We start from the raw sequence: 20,951 nt of genomic DNA on the forward strand, positions 1-20,951 counted from the left end.
CTAATCTCAAATTTATCACTATCTCTGTATACTCAATGTATACAGCCTTCCATGTTTCAGTGTGGCTTGTTTTAGTTGCTTTGCTGTTTTGTTTTAGCTGGAAGCAAAAGAATTTCCCATCCTTTATATATCTGCTATTTTGCAACTGATGTTTCTAAATGCTCTGCCTGTTAGCAAATGTCATCTGGAAGATCCTTTGTAATGATTTTAATATCTTCATAATAATACTACGTAGAGCATTGGTCATTTTCAGTATGAGAAAGGGGTTAGCAGGGTGCCTATTGTGATTGTTTTGGAAATAAGTCGTGAATAAAGGAGATATTGTGAAGAAGAGAGTAATATAGGTAGGGCTGATTGACAGACCATTTCTTAGGTTATTAGAACAGAGTTATCATATTCTAGGAAGAGAATTTCATAAACTGAGAGCAGAGTGTTGATGTTTATAAATTCTTTTCTTGATTTCTTATGAAATCTTATGAATCCAGGATACTGCTTCCATGACTACCATTTTTATACATATTTGATTACTTTATATTGTAATTTAACAACTCAAATGCGCACAACTCAACAGCAGTAGCTCGGTAAGAATTTAGCAGGTTTATAGCTTTGTTTGGCCCTCGGCACAAGTAATAAAATCCTAGCTTTAAGTACCATTGGGTTTATAGAATGAAGACATCTGCATTATTATATTAAAATGTTCCTCAGTGTAATAAATATAACTGACAGTAGTGCATGACTTCCTTTATGAAAAATATGTTGATAGCAATATAGTCTTAAATACTGAAGAAACTGCCAATTAAGATTTTATGTGCCTAGTTACCAGCTAAATACTCAACAGATGTCTGTATTAACAGTTTATTCCTGGGTATTCCTAATAAAAGTTCTAATTAAGATTATTTTTTAAATGCCCATGGAAAGACTGTATTAACTTCTCATTTATTTTAATAGTGTTGCATGTTTATTATTCTAATATTTTCTTTGGGGATAATGTGTGTGTTTCAGTGATTGCAACTTGAGTACGTTTTCTATAATAATGTCCCAGGGCCTCTGAATTGAATTGTCTTCTAGGTAGCTTTGCCTGTGTTTCCTTGCATCTGTCGGAGTGTTTTCTACATGCAGGGCCACAGATCCACATCAGACTCTCAACTTGACACCTTTCTAATATAGGGGCTACCTGTTTCAGTTTGCCAAGTATTTTCCTCAGAAAGAAAGCTGTGATAAAACTGGGTAAGTCCCAGGTGACTCAAGGTGTGTAACCCTCCGTGGGTGGACAGACTGTGAGAGTAGGAGGCAGTGGCACCAAGGGGGATTTATTTCAAGTAATATCCTGCTCATCTAGATTTTTTTTTTTGACAGGCAGAGTGGACAGTGAGAGAGAGAGACAGAGAGAAAGGTCTTCCTTTTGCCTTTGGTTCACCCTCCAATGGCGCGGCCGGCGTACTGCGGCCGGCGCACCGCGCTGATCCGATGGCAGGAGCCAGGTGCTTCTCCTGGTCTCCCATGGGTTGCAGGACCCAAGCACTTGGGCCATCCTCCACTGCACTCCTTGGCCACAGCAGAGAGCTGGACTGGAAGAGGGGCAACCGGGACAGAATCCAGTGCCCCAACCGGGGCTAGAACCTGGTTTGCCGGCGCCACAAGGTGGAGGGTTAGCCTAGTGAGCCGCGGCGCTGGCCCTCATCTAGAACTTTCTAAACCAACCTTATATAAATCCATCACCGAAGTCTGCTTAAAACAATCTGGAATTATTTTTCATTAAAAAATTTATTTCTATAAAGGGAACCAATTTCATGTATGCAGCTTTGAGAGTATAATGATACTTCCTACCCTCCCCTCCCTTCCTCTCTGAGCCCAAGCTTCCTCCTCCTTCCTTCCTTATTTTTCTTTTAATTTTTGCAATAACATACTTAAAATTTATTTCATAATCACAAGCTTAACCCACAACTAAATAAAAAATTCAGCAAGTAGTAAGTAAAATTCTTAAGTGTTTAATGTTCACATTGTAAAATAGGAGAATTTGGTGGCTATTTATCTATCTTTTATCAGCCATGAAAACATTTGAGATTTAGACTAAAGGGTTTGTCAGTATTTTGCATTGAAATGTAATTCTTCAAATAATCACAGAGTTGGTGAATAATTTATGCTTAATCCATTATTTTACGATGACTTCTATCTATATCACTTTAGGTAGAAGGGAGTTATTTGCCATCCATTACCATTCCCTCAACTGTTGTTATTATGTAGAGTCCATTATTTTGTTTTGAGTTGGACCACGTTTTTAAAAAAATAAAATGTGTTTTAGATATTTCTTTTTTTTTTTTTTGACAGTCAGAGTAGACAGTGAGAGAGAGAGAGAGACAGGAAGAAAGGTCTTCCTTCTGTTGGTTCACCCCCCAACTTGGCTGCTACGGCCGGCATGCTACACCGATCCAAAGCCAGGAGCCAGGCGCTTCCTCCTGGTCTCCCATGCGAGTGCAGAGCCCAAGGACTTGGGCCATCCTCCACTACCTTCCCGGGCCACAGCAGAGAGCTGGAGTGGAAGAGGAGCAACCGGGACAGAATCCGATACCCTGACCGGGACTAGAACCCGGGGTGCAGGCACCGCAGGCGGAGGATTAGCTTACTGAGCTGCAGCGCTGGCCTGTTTTAGATATTTCTACCCACCAACCTCTGTCATTTTATCTGAGAGTTATGGCATCTATGAGGTGACTGCAATAAATATTTGTGCTTTAAATGATGGTGATGTTTGTAGTAAATTATCATCACATTTCAAACAGTGCTTGGGAAGAGACAAATGAATGTGAGTATAATTAAAATGTGTTTTTTATCTTTATTCAACTTGTAGCCCTTTTTCTTTTTGATTGATTTATTTATTTGAAAGGCAAACTTTCATAGAGAGTTTGAGAAAGACAGAGATAGATCTTCCATCTTCTGATTCACTCCCCAAATGGCTGAGAGCACCAGGGCTGGGCAGGCCAAAGTCAGGATGTTGGAGTTCCATCTGGGCCTTCCATGTGGGTAATAGAGGCCCAACTCCTTGCACCATCTTCTGTTGCTTTCCCAGGTGCATGATCTGAGAGCTGGGGCAGAATCAGAGCACCAGTGCTCATATGGGATGCTAGCGTTGCAGATGCCAATCCAACCCTTTCATTTTTACAGAAGAATTAATGTCCCCTTAGATATTATAGATAGTAATAAATCTCTTCTCTATTCTCCTAGACATATTGCAAATATTATTTCCTTCTGGAGAATTTATAAGGTACAAGGCTGTTTGATGTTTTCATCATTTCATTTGCTCTAATTTTTCTTTGTTTACTTAAGATAAGATCTCAAAGGCCATTTATAGACTGAGTTACAATGATTGATTAATTACTACCTGTTCAGCTCCTTGAACAGAGGTATTTTGGCTAATTCCTTTTCATAACAGAAAAGGCACTCAATGACTATATAGGTGAATAATCATGTACATATAAGGCTCTAGTAGAAATATTAAAAGTAAACCGGATTTTCATGAATCATCAGTAGAGTTAAATAATTACATGAATTATCCTCCTGCAAAGACCACTGAAGAAAGTCTTCTTGAAGCATAACACATCAAATCAGGTAGGAATTAACCTTTGGAGCCTGGTGCTGTGGTGTAGTAAGTTAAGCCTCAAGAGGCAGCACAGGCATTCCGTATGGGTGCTAGTTCAAGTCCTGACTGCTCCACTTCTAATCCAGCTCCCTGCTGATGGCCTGTGAAGGCAGTGGAAGATGGCCTGGGTGCTTGAGCCCCTGCACCAATGTGGGAGACACGGAAGAGACTCCTGTCTTCTGATAAGCCCAGCTCCAGCTGTTGAGGCCATTTGGGGAGTAAACCAGCAGATGGAAAACCTCTCTCTCCCTCTCTCTGTCTGTGCTGCTGCCTCTCAAATAAATAAATTAATTTGAAAAAGAAATACCATTTGTACTTAAATAGGAAACAATGAATTATATATTTTTGAAAATTTTCTTTATTTTGCAAATCAACTTCACTATCATCTGTGCATAGATGAACTATTTGCTGCCAGTTATGAATGGGAAAATGTCAACTATGGAAATTTCAAGACCAGTGATCATTAACAGACATTGCTGGGAATTAAGTTAGTGAAAGAGATGTGTTCCTTTCTGGCCATAGCGTAAACTTGATGGAAAATATCATGGAAGACACAATTGGTATCTCAGGATTTTCAGGCCTTTATGTTAAAGTAACATTCTTTATTAAACATAGAAAATTTTCAAGAAGAATTAAACATAAAGGTGAACTAGTAAACAGATTACAAAATTTAATGCACAATGAGAATAAATAATCTTATGAAGGTTTCTATATTCAATTTTTATGAATATAAGGGCAATTGTTATAACAGGAGTATTTTTGTATGGTTAAAATACATGTTAAATCATTTTCTTCTTATCTAAAAATTAGCAAACAACAAAGTATACCCATATTAATAATTTTTCAGACATTCAAAATCATGGAATTATAAAGCAGAATTTGAGAGTAAGGAATGTTTCCTATATTAGATAATAGAAAGGTTGCAGATATATAAACAAAGCAGACAGTATAAAGTCTTCATTGAGATTTTAATCCTTAAAGAGTGAAATTAACTTCCAAATGATATCTTCTCAGATTTTGAATGAAAAGCTCAAGTGAAGGAGCAAAGGCAATGATCAGACATCCACCAAATCATGCCTAAAATTGATGATTCTCATTCTGAATATCACTACTCAGCCTACACCCTTAACAGGACACACTGGGATCCCAATATTTCCTTTTGGGTGAGATCATTAAAGCTAAGAGTCTAAATGATTTGCTCAAACCTGTAAGTCTAAGGATGCTCCAACTTTAAAACCTAAAAACCTTGGGGTAGTGGAATTGGCTGTGTCTGCATTGCAGTCACTGTTCCTGTGGTTCATTCTTGAAGAGAGGGGAGAGAAAGGTCCACCACTGGCATGCTTTGCAGGTGACCTGTGTGATGAGCAATTTTGTGTGTCTGCTTGCCTAAGCTACAGATTCAGTTTTGTCAAACACTACTTTGGATATTGTGGTAGAAGTATTTATGGATGTAATGAATGTCACCTCCAAAATTTTTAAAAAGTAAAGCAGATACCTGCATGATGGGAATGGGCCTCATTCAATCAGTTGAAGGTCTTAGGAGCAGAAATTGCTTCTGTGGGAAGAAGCCACAACCTGTCTCAGCACTGCAACTTAGAAATCCTGCCTGGGATTCCAGCCTGCTGGCCTGCCCTGAGGATTTTAGACTTGCCAGTACACACAGTTCTGTGAGGCAGTTCTTAAAACATCTCTTACATTTTCTGCCCCTAGCCCTCTCCCCCTCTTTCCCATCGCCACCCTCCTGCACTCCTTACCCTCCCTCCTTCCATCTATCTCCTCTTCTTGTGAAGACCTAAATCATATTGAATTAGGGCCTTCCCATGTGACTTCATTAACTTGAACTGTATCTTTAAATATAGTCACAGGCTTCAGTACTGGAGTTAGGGCTCAACACAAGAATTTAACGTTTTGCTTGTACGGATCTTGAGATACAGAGCTGTTTAATAACTTGCCCAAAGCCACTAAGTAATTGGTAGAAGTGGAGTAGAAATCCAGGAGAGCTGCCACCAGCACATATACTCTTAATACCTATGAAGACAATCACTGGAAATTCTGTAGCTGGTAGTTATACCACGAGCAGCTGTATCCTCTTTCTCAACAGCAGGTGGTTACCTCTTGAAGTACTTCTTGGTCAAAAGTAAGGCTTTAATTGTTCCATATTTGGAAAATCATTTAAGAACAAAACACTAGGGCGTTAATGATATGTTATGAAAAAGATTGATGCCACAACCTTTTAAAATGTATTATAATTATTATCAAATGGAAATATGGTCTATGTGGATAACTAACTTCACGTCCCGACATAACTTTATCTTCCTTTTTATCCTACTAATAGCAGATTTGGTGCATTTTTTATCAGCTTTTAGAAATTGACAGTCGACATTGTTCAATAAGAAGTCAATACCATGTTCTTTTTCATTTTATTTTCTATTCAAATAGAATGGTGTATATCAGGCCAGCCATTGGAAGCTGCATGTCACTGAAATAATTCTATCAGACAAAGCTAACAGATTTCAGCTTGTTAAAAGGACAGTTGGGCATAATGTTAAGTGTCTGCCCTGAGCCTATTGTTAAAACTAGCTTTGAAACTTACTTTCCTATGCAGGGCATCTCCCAGTTTCACTTTCTTCTTCCAAAAAATAAAGACAGTAAATACTCTCATCTTAGACATTTGTTATGAAATTAAATGCTAATATACATAAAACATCAAGTATAGCACCTGCTGGTTATTCAGTGATACATAATGATTGGCAAAGTTTTCAAAAATAAATTCCTCAGATTCCTAAGGACACACGTGAGAAACATTTCCATTTATTTTACAAATTAAAACTCAGTATTATAGACAGATTTTATGTCTTATGGACATATGCTCTGTGATTTTATTGACACATTTAAATACCTTAAACTCATTTAATAGAGATCTAGAAAAATATTGTGCCTCAAATTGTGTTCACAAGTGTAGAACAAATATTTTAAGCTGTGAAATTATTAGACTTATTTTATATCAAATCTGATTGCCAACAAAGAATCAATACCCCAAGTATTTAACATGAATACTCCTGATCAATCACATCAAAGGAAAACAGTCTTTTTTGAGGTTTATTTTCATACTTTCACCAAACCTAGTGTGAAAACTTGAAACAACAGTCACATTCTACTCAGTGGCTTGCTAGAATGGTCAGAATCCAGACGAATGGCAACACCAAACACGGGCGAAGGTGTGGAGCATCAGGAGCTCCAACTCCCTGCTGGCGGGAATGCACAAAATAAAATGGTATTTTAGAAAAAAGTTCACGGTTTCATGAAAAAAACCCAACAGCCTAAAGTTATTCCTATCTGCAGTCACATTCCCCGCTGTTTACCAAAAGGGAATGAAAAATTATGACCACAAAAATCTACACATGGACGTTGTAGCAGCTTTATTCATGGTGGCCAAAATCGGGAAGCAACCAATGTGTCCTTCACTGGGTGAATGGGTAGATATCCAATAGGATATTCTTCAGCACTAACAAGAAGTGAGCTATTAAGCCATGAAATATTCTGAGGAAATATAAATAAATATTACTAAATGAAGGAAACCATTCTGAGAAAGGCTGCAACTCTGATTCCAACTATACGACATTCTAGAAAAGGCCAAGGGGACAGTAAAAATAGCAATGGTTGCTGAGAGCTAGGGGAGACAAGGGACGAAAAAGTGGAGCATGGAAGACTTTTTAAGGCTTTTAAAGTTCTATGTGATCTGATAATGCACAAACCAAGAATGAACTCTATCATGGAGAACAATGATGTGTCCTTGTAGATCGTCAGTTTAGTGACTGCACTGCTGTGCTGAGAGACATTAACAGGGAAGGTTATGCATGTTAGAGGGACAAGGGTGCATGAGAAACCTCTGCATCCTATTCTCAGTTTTTGCTGGGAACTTCCATCTCCCCTAAAAGCCTTGAATCCTACAAGGAATAATATGAGCATTGCGATAAATGCACATGCATGCACTTTAGTTGGTCCTATTGGTAGACTTAGCACAGTAAAATGTAGTTACAGCAGTAGGTTAATACAGTGACCACCCCATTCATCTTTAGATATATGAATTTCATTGTTAGTCACTCATTCGGATTGAGTTCAGTTAGCTTTCAGGAGCTTTGCTGGTAGAGCACAGTGAAGTAAATTTATTAGGGAGTTTATTTCTATAAAAGACCTCCATAAGATTATCTAATGTTTGGCAGGTACCAGATCGATAAGTATAAATCTAGCTCATTCACCTCAAACCTTTACTATAGTGTCCTTGTAAGTTGTGCAAACAATTTCATGGAGTTATTATACATTAAAATATGTCTCATGAATATAATTTTATGCACGGTTTAACTTAAGACATTTATAAGTTAATAAAATGTCATACCGTCATAAATTAGATTCCTAAAATACATGAATTATGAGGCATTTAGAATAGAATTTTCAGTTAGGTTTCTGCAGCTTCACCTCTGTCTTGTTTGAGGTTGGATGGGATTCTTTGTGCTGTTTGTTGCTTCACTTGTTTGGTCTTCAGACAATATTCTCTTGGCATTTGAACACATACGTTGTATTCAGTATTTTATCAGCACTCAAATGTACCATCTCCTCCTGGAGTTGTGGGGAACCTGTATTTCACACCCCAGGTGCATGTGCTCATCTTCCTCATGGTCACTCGTTGCCTACAGGACAAGGAGCCAGGTAGATCTGTTTCTGCTTTCAGAATTGGTTCATGATGGTTCTAACCCCAACGTCATTGTGGTGTCCTTTTCCTTTCCAGTGAGAGGTTAAGGGTGAAGATGGGCTCCAGTTCCTCCAAAGGATGATAAAAACTGGCTTCTCTGAAGGCCTTTGCCTCCAAAGCTGGAGACGTTGGAGGGCTGCCTGCATGTGATGCATGCGTTGCCTGCACGTGATGCATGCGTTGCCTGCTGATGCACAGCCAAGCCTGAAGTACAGGTGTGGGCCGTGTGGGCAGGTGGGGAGACAGTGGACACTTAATAAAACCACCAGATTCCCCAAACATCCCAGTCAGAAACAGATACCATTCTGGACTCTGGTTATGAGATAACGTATCACCTTTTAGTGTAAGTAATTTGATGTGGAAGTCTCAGTTACTTGGAGCAAACTGTGATTCCCTGCAGACCTTGTTTGCAGCCTTGAATTCTTTCATTTATCTGAGTTACACTGAATCCATTGAAAAGCGACATCAAAAAAACCCAATCTCAATATGTTCATGTATTCCTTGTTCAGGCTTCTGGTAATAATAAAATGATTTGTTTTAAATTGAGAGTTTATTGTATGTAGATAGTATTCTGAGTGCTTTATGTGAAGTATCTCATTTAATTCTCATGAGATGAAGTAAGTGTTCTTGTTAATTGAGCCTTAGAGTTGACAAATTTATAGCTAGAAAACCTGCATTCCATGGCACTTTCAGAAGTCTAGCTCTGACTATGTGACTTAATCTCATGAGGGAGCCACTAGGATGCACTGATTTTTCTCTCCAGCTGTATTCTAGTTCAGGTTCATCCATTTAAACATATTTTTCTATCTTATGAAATAATTTGTATTTACTTTGCAAGCAAATAAATCAGATATATTTTCAAAATTAACTGATGTCCTTTTAACCAAAGGAAACTGGAATAATTTTATATTAACTACTGAAAATGTCCCTCCCTGAAAGGGACAGATTCTCTGGCTGCGATATGAGATAACGTTGCTGAGTGCTCTGTGATTGCTGGGTTTTAATGCTGTAACCCAAAGTAACAGACAGAGAAACACGTAGTAACAGGAAGTTTCTGGTCCATCACACACATTCAACTTTATAAAGAAACAAAGGAGTTTCACATGGTCAATTTTTTTTAATACTTACAACACATTTGTGTGATATGTGATATTATTATCATATTATGCATAAGGAAAACAAGGTCCCAAGACATTAAGGAATTTGCTAGTTTTCCACAGATGGAGACATTGGAAGACTTGGATGTTGGCATATCTGGATGCAGACAGGCAAGTTCTGGGCTAGTGCAGGGGTCCACATCCAGAGACTGCTGAGACTCTGTTTTGCTGCCTCTCATGTTTGTTTATTATAAAAACAGGAAACGCTTACTGCCAAACATGTCATTTGCATTGATTTGTAAATTAATAAGTTTATAATTTTGATTTATTTGCAATAAATTTAAAAGTGGGATAACTGCATCACAGTTTAGTTTGTAATTATAAAAATAAGTGATGTGGAATGATTAAATTGACCTCATCATAAACTGAGCCATATTCTTTTCACTTTTTATGGTCTCAATATTTCAATAGATTTAGAATTTTAGGATGCATTTGTGGTGGCTTACTCTACTGAGACCTAGTGTTCTTGAAATCTCACTAATTTTTAGCATTCTCTCTACAGAATCATGCCTGTCTACACAGTGTGTACGTTTAGATTCAAAAATTAGGGGAGCAGTTAATATTTGTGGTTGCCAGAACTGTATCATAGAAATCTTGGGTTTCACAGAAGGCAGGATAGTGCAAATACCTTTTCTTTATCCAGATTCTTCACATCAGTCACTTCAGTGTCTCTTAATAGATAACTGGCAGAACAAGCGACCTGCTATGCAGTTTAGAGTCATTTCTCTGAAGTCTCACAGCAAATAAATGGCATATTAGTTTGTGGTTTACATAAATATATTTTGAAGTTCTAGTATAGTGCCATGGTGCCAAAGAGTAATATAGATTGTATTTCAAATGTCAGATGCTTAGCCAATATAGATTTGGAAAAATTGGTTGGAACAGTGGTTCTTGGTTTTGGCTGGATAATAGATGTGGGGAGATTTATAAAATGGCTCAGCCCGGAAACCATTCCCAAAGGAGCTAATTTTCTTGATGTGGGTCCAGGACTGGATTGGGCTTGGATGTTTTTAAAAGCTCTGTGGATTTTGATGTGACCCCAAGACTAAGAATTACTCATAAAGAAAAGCTAGAGAGGAGCTAAATAGTAGCTGTGAAATGGAGCCATTAACGTTCAATAACTGTTAAGCTAACAAATCTGTCAATCAATAAATATTTGGTAATACAAAGCCAAATTTTAATTAAATGAATTACTGGGGGGTTGTAGTGCAGGAGAACAAAACCACAAAAAGTTTCCTTCTAGATTCAAGGAATAAATGCCACAAAATAAATTGGCTTTGGTAAAAAGAATGAAATATAAAAACTAGGATGATTTCAGTGTCTTCTTTTAATATTGTATGTGGCCTTGGATTTTCAAGGTTAGATTTTTTCACTATTTATTTATTTATTTAAAAGGCAGAGTTACAGAGAGAGAGGGACACTGAGAGAGAGAGAGAGAGAGAGAGAGAGAGAGAGAAGAAGAAGAAGAAGAAGAAGAAGAAGAAGAAGAAGAAGAAGAAGAAGGAGGAGGAGGAGGGACGGAGGGAGGGAGAAAGTAAAAAGAGCAGGAGAGAGAAAGATGGAGAACTTCTGTTTGCAGGTTCACTCCCCAGGGTGGGCCAGGCCAAAGCCAGGAGCCAAGAGCTTCATTTGGTCTCTCACATGGGTGGATGTTTTTCCTAGGCCATTGGCAGGGAGCTGGGATAGAAGTGGAGTTACTGGGACACAAACTGGCACCCATATGACATGCTGGGGTATCAAGCAGCAGCTTAACCCACTGTGCCACAAGGCAGGCGTCTGGGTTAGATCTCTTGAGGGAGGGCATTTTCTGTTGGACTGAGCTGCCATTACAGCATTACATAAAGATCCTTCCCAAGTCTAAAATACTTTTTCAATGTGAGAGAACTCTTCCCTTACTCAACTTCTGTTTATCTTCCTAATTCCTTTTATTCCCTTTCCCCCTGAAGAATGATTAAACAGGGAAAATAACGATACTGAGTGTGAGATGGACGCTGGCTTGGACCTGGTGGTCTGAGACATGGTCTCCCATGGCAGAGTCCATGCCTTTGGCGTTGATTCTGCACAAAGGAGGAGATGCGGTGCTGCAGGGGGCTGAGGATGTAGCAGGGATATGATATCAAAAGGCATCTTACTGGCCGGCGCCGCGGTTCACTAGGTTAATCCTCCACCTAGCGGCGCCGGCACACCGGGTTCTAGTCCCGGTTGGGGCGCTGGATTCTGTCCCGGTTGCCCCTCTTCCTGTCCAGCTCTCTGCTGTGGCCAGGGAGTTCAGTGGAGAATGGCCCAAGTGCTTGGGCCCTGCACCCCATGGGAGACCAGGATAAGCACCTGGCTCCTGCCTTCAGATCAGTGCGGTGCGCCGGCTGCAGCGCGCCAGCCGTGGCGGCCATTGGAGGGTGAACCAACGGCAAAAAGGAAGACCTTTCTCTCTGTCTTTCTCTCTCTCACTATCCACTCTGCCTGTCAAAAAAAAAAAAAAAAAGATATCTTATGAAGGCCAGAGGGTCGAGCGGATACTGTATTAGAAGTTATTGTGGGTTCACTCTGATGTTCTGCTCCATCCTGGTGTCACATTAGTCTTTGCTGTGAGCCATGCACCCTAAACAGAAGTCTCTCATCACTGTTTTTCAAATATGTCCTTCATTCTCATTTTTTTTTGTCTCTTTTTATATTATTTGCTGCATTTGAAATTCCCTAGCTAGGTCAAATTTCTTTTTTGCCAAAGCCATCCTTGGCTCTTGTAGGTCACATTGATTTCTTCCCTAGATTCCTTAAATACCTATTTTCCTATAGCTTTCAAATTGGGGTGATATTCTCTGTGGCATCACTCATGGTTTTACTGATTCTAATTTCAGTATTTAAATATTTTTCTTCCAAAATAGACCATAAAATGAGGAAAACAGTTCACAACATTTTGGCATAACCATAAACATTTCCTGAATCCCACCATCACTCTTGTGTAGTTGCTTGTACATGTTGGTCTTTAAGTAAAATTCAGTCAGTACAAAGTCCATGGATCAATGTACCAACAAGGACAGACAGCACACACAAGCCACATTAAGGCAGCAGTTCAGTAAACAGAGTCACACTGCAAGAGTGGATGCACTGACCTTCCAGGACCATTCCCTCTAGGGTCTCACAGAGTCCAATCAGACAGGACATTAGATTCTGGGGGAAATGATTCAACTTCTGGATTGCGGGGACTGTGACCTGCAGGAGTGCAGAAGCAATAGTTCCTCTCCTACTGTGATCCAGTGCGGGGATCAAGTGTGGTACTAAACCGTGGCCAAACTTCCTCCCAGACCTCTCATTCTAGGTTAGAATGTGAACGCAGTGGTTGTACCAGACTATTCCCTGACACTACAGACTAATCATCCTCTTGTGGCTGCTGGCTCTTCTGTGCAAGGGTGAGCCGTGCTTATAGGCTGGGATCCATCCATGCTGACCCCATGCTAGTTTAAGCACTGGGCTTGCCTCATTGTTAAGAATGTTTTCAGGAGGCAACTCATGTTCTCAGAGATAGCCCTGCAAAGTATCAGTCTTGCACATGATGTGATTTCTCCTACATACATTACAATGTCCATGAAACTGCTATTTGATGATTCTTGCACTAAAAGGTCAATGTTATAAGGTTCTACCTAATACATAGGTCTACTAAGGCATTCATGTATGTAGAGATGAATAACAATAAAATTAGGTAGTTTAATGGAAGAATAACTGAAAAGTAATCACACGTGTATTTCAAACTTGGACATGTAGTTTCTTGGATAATTGAGACATATTAAGTAAGTTATTAGGACTTTCATCTATGTAGATTAATTTTAACTTTCACAGGATCACTCTCTCAGGACTTTCCTTCCTAATATGTAAGCTCCCTGAAATGTCCTCAGTTTCATCCTCAAGGTCATGGGCATAAAATTCTGGGAAATGTGGAGATCATATACGAACTCATTTTTGTTTGTATGCCTCAAAAACCCACAATAATCCTTTAATAAAATTCTGGTATTTGCTCTTTGTGCCTGATCATTTCCCAACAAAGGTACATTAAAAACCACAGCTCGTAGCTGTAGGCTAAAATACTTTTGAAAATGCCACGCAGAACAGGGCCCTTGCTGCAAAGACTTCTCTCTTACACTTTTTGTGTCTTTTAAATTTTAAAAACAAAATAAAATGGAAAGAAACAACCAACTATCATAGTGAGCCTTTAAAAGATAATACTGGATGACATTTACTATTATTTTGAGTGGTGTTTCCCTGATTATATCTGGTTTCTAATAATGTTGACTAGCAATACCACTGATGTTTTCAAAATATTGGGGTTGAATGTGACATCCAGGGCTAGGAATTAAGGGAGCCCTGCACTGGCACCTCTGTTGATTGCCTGAGGAAGTGTGGCCCGTGGATGTCATGGCTCAGTACATGGTCTTACTCTCCATAACTCACTGTGTGTGTTGGTCCAAGATGTTTCCTCATAACCAGGGCAGTAAGATAATTGAGTTGAGAGAAATGAAAATGAATCTTGATGTGAATGGAAGGGGAGAGGGAGTGGGAAAGGGGAGGGTTGCAGGTGGGAGAGATGTTATGGGGGGGAAGCCATTGTAATCCATAAGCTGTACTTTGGAAATTTATATTCATTAAATAAAAATTTAAAAAAAATTGCTCATAAAAAAAAGATAATTGAGTTGTGCACCTTTTACTCATGTAAATAACTTTATGTATTTACAACATACACTGCCTCATAGTCAAATTCTTTTTCATTACTCTTTCCAAGGTGTTGAAAACTCTCAGCTTCTTGAAAGCATGTAAACAAGATTACCACTTGTAAGGATGTTTGGGGATTTGATTATTATCTATTTTTTAAAATTTTATAAGAAATATAGTGATGAATAGATTTGTATCTAATCCTATGATTTCTCAGAAAAAAATACATTCCTGTAAGTTGAATTATGAAGCCAAATGATATGAGCATAAATTTAATTTATGTATAAAATGTACCTAGCCACAATAAAATTTCAAAAAAAATCTTTAAAGCCACATTCTATAACCACAATGAAACAAAATTAGATATTTACAATAACAGCAGCAACTAAATTTGCTATGAACTTTTAAATAAAATAATCTTCTTAGAAGTTCAGAAGTGACCAAACTGAGAATATATCATGTAATTCCTAGTAAGTGTTGTTTTAATTATTTTATTATTTAGAAAATCATTGTAGTACCGGAAAATATTTAAAATACCTAACAGGTTTAATGTAAGAACTAGGAAAATGAAAATATAGTTACGCTAAAAGTGGGAGAAATAGACAAAGTTAGAGTTAAAAATGCAGTTGATGGTTCCAGGTCTTAGCTATTGTGAATTGAGCTGCAATAAACATTAGGGTGCAGACCTCTTTTTTGTTTGCCAATTTAAATTCCTTTGGGTAAATTCCAAGGAGTGGGATGGCTGGGTCGAACAGTAGGGTTATATTCCGGTTTCTGAGGAATCTCCAGACTGACTTCCATAGTGGCTTGACCAGTTTGCATTCCCACCAATAGTGGGTTAGTGTCCCTTTTTCCCCCACATCCTCGCCAGCATCTGTTGTTGGTAGATTTCTGCATGTGAGCCATTCTAACCGGGGTGAGGTGAAACCTCATTGTGGTTTTGATTTGCATTTCCCTGATTGCTAATGACCTTGAACATTTTTTCATGTGCCTGTTGGCCATTTGGATTTGCTCTTTTGAAAAATGTCTATTGAGGTCCTTGGCCCATCTCTTAAGTGGGTTGTTGGTTTTGTTTTTGTGGAGTTTCTTGATCTCTTTGTAGATTCTGGTTATTAACCCTTTATCTGTTGCATAGTTTGCAAATATTTTTTCCCATTCTGTCGGTTGTCTCTTCACTCTCCTGACTGTTTCTTTTGCAGTACAGAAACTTCTCAATTTGATGCAATCCCAATAGTTGATTTTGGCTTTGACTGCCTGTGCCTCCCGGGTCTTTTCCAGAAATTCTTTGCCTGTGCCAATATCTTGCAGGGTTTCTCCAATGTTCTCTAGTAACTTGATGGTGTCAGGTCGTAGATTTAGGTCTTTAATCCATGTTGAGTGGATTTTTGTATAAGGTGTAAGGTAGGGGTCTTGCTTCATGCTTCTGCACGTGGAAATCCAATTTTCCCAGCACCATTTATTGAATAGACTGTCCTTGCTCCAGGAATTAGTTTTAGATCCTCGATCAAATATAAGTTGGCTGTAGATGTTTGGGTTGATTTCTGGTGTTTCAATTCTGTTCCATTGGTCTATCCATCTGTTTCTGTACCAATACCATGCTGTTTTGATTACAACTGCCCTGTAGTATGTCCTGAAATCTGGTATTGTGATGCCTCCGGCTTTGTTTTTGTTGTACAAGATTGCTTTAGCTATTCGAGGTCTCTTGTGCCTCCATATGAATTTCAGCACCATTTTTTCCAGATCTGAGAAGAATGTCTTCGGTATCTTGATTGGTATTGCATTGAATCTGTAAATTGCTTTTGGGAGAATGGACATTTTGATGATATTGATTCTTCCAATCCATGAGCATGGAAGATTTTTCCATTTCTTGGTATCCTCTTCTATTTCTTTCTTTAAGGTTTTGTAATTTTCATCGTAGAGATCTTTAACGTCTTTGGTTAAGTTTATTCCAAGGTATTTGATTGTTTTTGTAGCTATTGTGAATGGGATTGATCTTAGCAGTTCTTCCTCAGCCATGGCATTGTCTGTGTATACAAAGGCTGTTGATTTTTGTGCATTGATTTTATACCCTGCTACTTTGCCAAACTCTTCTATGAGTTCCAATAGTCTCTTAGTAGAGTTCTTTGGGTCCCCTAAATACAGAATCATGTCATCTGCAAAGAGGGATAGTTTGAGTTCTTCCTTCCCAATTTGTATCCCTTTAATTTCTTTTTCTTGCCTAATAGCTCTGGCTAGAACCTCCAGAACTATATTGAATAGCAGTGGTGAGAGTGGGCATCCCTGTCTGGTACCAGATCTCAGTGGAAATGCTTCCAACTTTTCCCCATTCAATAGGATGTTGGCTGTGGGTTTTTCATAGATTGCTTTGATTGTATTGAGGAATGTTCCTTCCAAACCCAGTTTGCTTAGAGTTTTCATCATGAACGGGTGTTGTATTTTATCAAATGCTTTCTCGGCATCTATTGAGATAATCATATGGTTTTTCTTCTGCAGTCTGTTAATGTGGTGTATCACATTGATTGTTTTGTGCACATTAAACCATCCTGCATACCAGGGATAAATCCCACTTGGTCTGGGTGGATGATCTTTCTGATGTGTTGTTGCATTCTATTGGCGAGAATTTTATTGAGGATTTTTGCATCTATGTTCATCAGGGATATTGGTCTGTAATTCTCTTTCAGTGCTGCATCTTTCTCTGGCTTAGGAATTAAGGTGATGCTGGCTTCATAGAAAGAATTTGGGAGGACTCCCTCTTCTTCGATTGTTCTGAATAGTTTGAGAAGAATTGGAGTTAGTTCTTCTTTAAACGTCTGGTAGAATTCAGCAGTGAATCCAAATTATGGGATATGTACTCTTTAGAATATTATACCGCAGTAAGAAACAACGAAATCCAGTCATTTGCAACAAAATGGAGGAATCTGGAACACATCATGCTGAGTGAAATAAGCCAGTCCCAAAGGGACAAATACCATATGTTCTCCCTGATCGGTGACGACTGACTGAACACCAAGAGGGAAACCTGTTGGAGTGAGGTGGACACTATGGGAAATGGTGGCTTGATCAGCATAGCCCTGACTGTTAATGAACAACTTAATACATTATCCCTCTTAGTAGTTTTTTTATCTGTTCTACTTAATATGACTGGTTTAGTTCTGTAATTGATGCACAGTTATTCTTAAGTGTTGAAAATTAACTGAAATGTGATCCCTGTTGAACATGGGTGTGGGAATGGGAGAGGGAAGAGATGTATAATTTGGGACATGCTCAGGCTGACTTGCCCCAAGTGGTGGAGTTGGAAGCACACCAGGTGATTCCAATTCAATCCCATCGAGGTGGCATGTACCAATGCCATCTCACTGTTCCAGGTGATCAGTTTCAGTTCACAGTTGGTCATGGTGGAGGGACTGGGAGTCAAAGGGAGCACATAGACAAGTCTAGTACCTGCTAACGCTAACCGATGGAGTAAATAAAGGGGAGAGTGATCCAACATGGGAAGTGAGATACTCAGGAGACTCATAGAATGGCAGATGTCCTAAATAGCACTCTGGCCTCAGAATCAGCCCTAAAGGCATTTGGATCTGGCTGAAAAGCTCATGAGAGTATTTCAGGCATGGAAAGCCAAGACACTCTGGCAAAAGATCTCTGCGAGTGAGATCCCAGTGGAAAGAACAGGTCATCAAAGAAGGAGGTACCTTTCTCTGAAGGGAGGAGAGAACCTCCACTTTGACTATGACCTTGTCTAAACAAGATAAGAGTCAGAGAACTCAGAGGGCTTCCATAGCCTTGGAAACTCATGACTGGAGCATAGGGAGATTACTGATGCCATAGACAGGAGTGTCAGTTGGTAAAGTCAACAACAGGAGTCACTGTGCACTTACTCCTCGTGTAGGATCTCTATCCTTAATGTGCTGTACATTGAGATTTAATGCTATAACGAGTACTCAAACAATATATTTCACTTTGTGTTTCTATGGGGGTGCAAACTGTTGATCCTTACTTAATGCATACTAAACTGATCCTCTGTAAAAAAAAAAAAAAAAAAAAGAAATTATCGAAATTATCAATTCCCAACTTGACTCTCACTGGGATTAAACATGACAATAGGTCTGCTCTGATTTCATCATCGTTTAAAAAAAATCATCTATTATTTTTCACTTTATGTTTCTGTGTGGGAGCAAACTGTTGAAATCCATACTTGATGTATACTAAGCTGATCTTCTGTATATTAAGATAATCGAAAATGAATCTTGATGTGAATGGAAGGGGAGAGGGAGTGGGAAAGGGGAGGGTTGTGGGTGGGAAGGACGGTATGGGGGGGAAGCCATTGTAATCCATAAGTCCTACTTTGGAAATTTATATTCATTAAATAAAAGTTTAAAAAAATAAAAAAAATAAAAAAAAACATAGGCTTTGTATTGAGAAAAAAAAAATGCAGTTGATGACTGTATTAGTTTGGTTTTCATTACCTTAACTAAAATACTCGAGAAGAGCTTCCTGGTAAAGAACCAGTTTATTTTAGCTTGCAGTTTGGAGGTTACAGTTCAGGATTGGGGGGGCTCATATTCCTGTGTCTGATGGAAGCTGGTCATGGCAGGTGCAGATATGAGCTAGGAAGCAGAGAGAACAGCTGGGTAGAACTTGAACTCCAATAATCAACCCTCTATCCAGAACCATCCTCTGAGAGCCGGCGTTTAGGGTAGTGTGTAAAGCTGCAGCCCTCATGATCCAGCACCCTTCTAATGGGTCTGGGAAAAGCAACAGAAGATGACCCAAGTATTTAGGCCTCTTCCACTCACCTGGGAGACCTGGAGGAAACTCCTCTTCCTGCCTTTGGCTTGGCTAGTCCTAGGTGTTGCGGCTATCTGAGGAGTGAAACAGTGGATGCAAGATCTCTCTTCCACTCTGTGTCTCTCCCTGAATCTCTGCAATGCTGAACTTCATGTCAATACATGAATCTTAATAATAAAAAATGAACCATCCTCAAAGGGCACATCCTCAATGACCCAAAGACCTCCCACCAGACCCACCTGTTGGATGCCATATTTGATCAAGTCTCTATTTTTAATCCATCAATCATTAAGTCATCAGAATTTAATCATTTATAAGAATTTTGCCAAGACAAGTCCTACTCAACCCATTAAAAAAGAATAAAGTTACATGCTAAGGCTTTGAAAATAAAATAAGAAAAACAAAACAAAACAAAACAAAGTAGTTAAAAAAGACATTGGCGCTGGGGGAGGTGGGGTCACCAGGGCTACCGAGCTCCCCGCAGAGGATCCTTATTTCACTCACTGGTACAAAAGGGACGTCAGAGGAAAACCTCGTGAGGACCACTGTATACCACAGAATTCTGACAGCATGTGTGACATCACATTGGCAGGGTCTCCTCCAGTGCTTCCAAGTGGTTAAATGATTAAGCATTTCCTATCAGATCAATGCCAACTGTAGCAGACTCCAGAATAGGGTCTCTGGGGACTTTAAGAGGGTGCACAGTTTCTAACAGAATTTGCACCTCAGGGTAAGATTTCCTGCTCAGGTGGAGGAGAACGTACCGTATCCAGCTGTGTGAGAGGACGGTTGATGGAAGTGGATGAAATCATCCTCCATGAGCCATCTGTTCTTTAAGAAAGCCATCGCTGAAGGTTACATTGCAGTTGTGTTACCCAAATTTGAAGAAAGTAAAAGCAAAACAGAAGGCTTCCTGACACAAAAGCCATGTGAAGAAGTTGTGAAATGCATTAATGCCACAGCAGCTACATCCTCGGGACTGAGACGGAGTCAGAGGCAACATGGGATCCTTAGCCTCACTCACCTGGCCTAACCTATCAGTGCACTCAAGCAGAAGCAGCATAAAACCTGAAGCACCCTTCACCCTCAGCCATCAGCAGGAAAGGCCTAAGGCTTCACTTAACCCGATTTTCCCTCTCTGTCCTGCCCAACAAGCTTTGGCTCCCACTTGTCTTTATCCTCACCTTGTTCTCATGCTTCCATGCAAACAAGCAAGCAGGGGATGTTTTTCTGATCTCTCTCTCTCTCTCTCTCTCTTTCTCTCTCTCTCCCTTCCTCCCCCCACACCTCTCTGGGTAAAATTTGGAAAACATGGGGAAGTTTTAAGTAACCAAGTAAAAATAATTTACTCATCTTCATCCTTATTACATGGAAGTAAATACTGTGTTTGACTTACTTCTGTTTGAATATTATGGCATGGCTATTATTTTTGCTTCAATTTTCTATCAGTTTGAAGTTTTTTAAAAAAACCTAAATGCCTAAATGTCCTTTCTTCCCCAGTTCTTCAGTGTGAGGAAAAGTGTAGTCACACCTCTTTTTAGGTTGTAGGAAGAGGCAGGAGTATAGAATGCACCTTTTCTCCTCATGTCTATCCAACAAAGTAGACTTGTAATGCTGTCCATCCTAAATAAGGACTACATCTTTTGAAAAATACCAAGTTTGTCTTAGCAAATGGAAAATGCATGTTTTCCAGCAAGGGTTAAAATGGTGTCAACATAAGAGAGACATTTCTTTTTTTTTTTTTGACAGGCAGAGTGGACAGTGAGAGAGAGAGACAGAGAGAAAGGTCTTCCTTTGCCATTGGTTCATCCTCCAATGGCCGCCGCGGCCTGCGCGCTGCAGCCGGTGCACCGCACTGATCCGATGGCAGGAGCCAGGTACTTCTCCTGGTCTCCCATGGGGTGCAGGGCCCAAGTACTTG

At 39.4% G+C, this 20,951-nt stretch overlaps 1 pseudogene; it reads left to right on the forward strand.

Annotated features, from left to right (window-relative positions):
• Positions 1-20,063, forward strand: part of LOC149123677 (protein Abitram pseudogene) — a 54,255-nt pseudogene extending 34,192 nt beyond the window's left edge.
• Positions 20,064-20,951: the final 888 nt, after the last annotated feature.

The sequence above is a fragment of the Oryctolagus cuniculus genome, chromosome 10, assembly GCF_051225735.1.
Source record: "Oryctolagus cuniculus isolate XC-2025 breed Fujian yellow rabbit chromosome 10, ASM5122573v1, whole genome shotgun sequence".
Taxonomy (NCBI): domain Eukaryota; kingdom Metazoa; phylum Chordata; class Mammalia; order Lagomorpha; family Leporidae; genus Oryctolagus; species Oryctolagus cuniculus.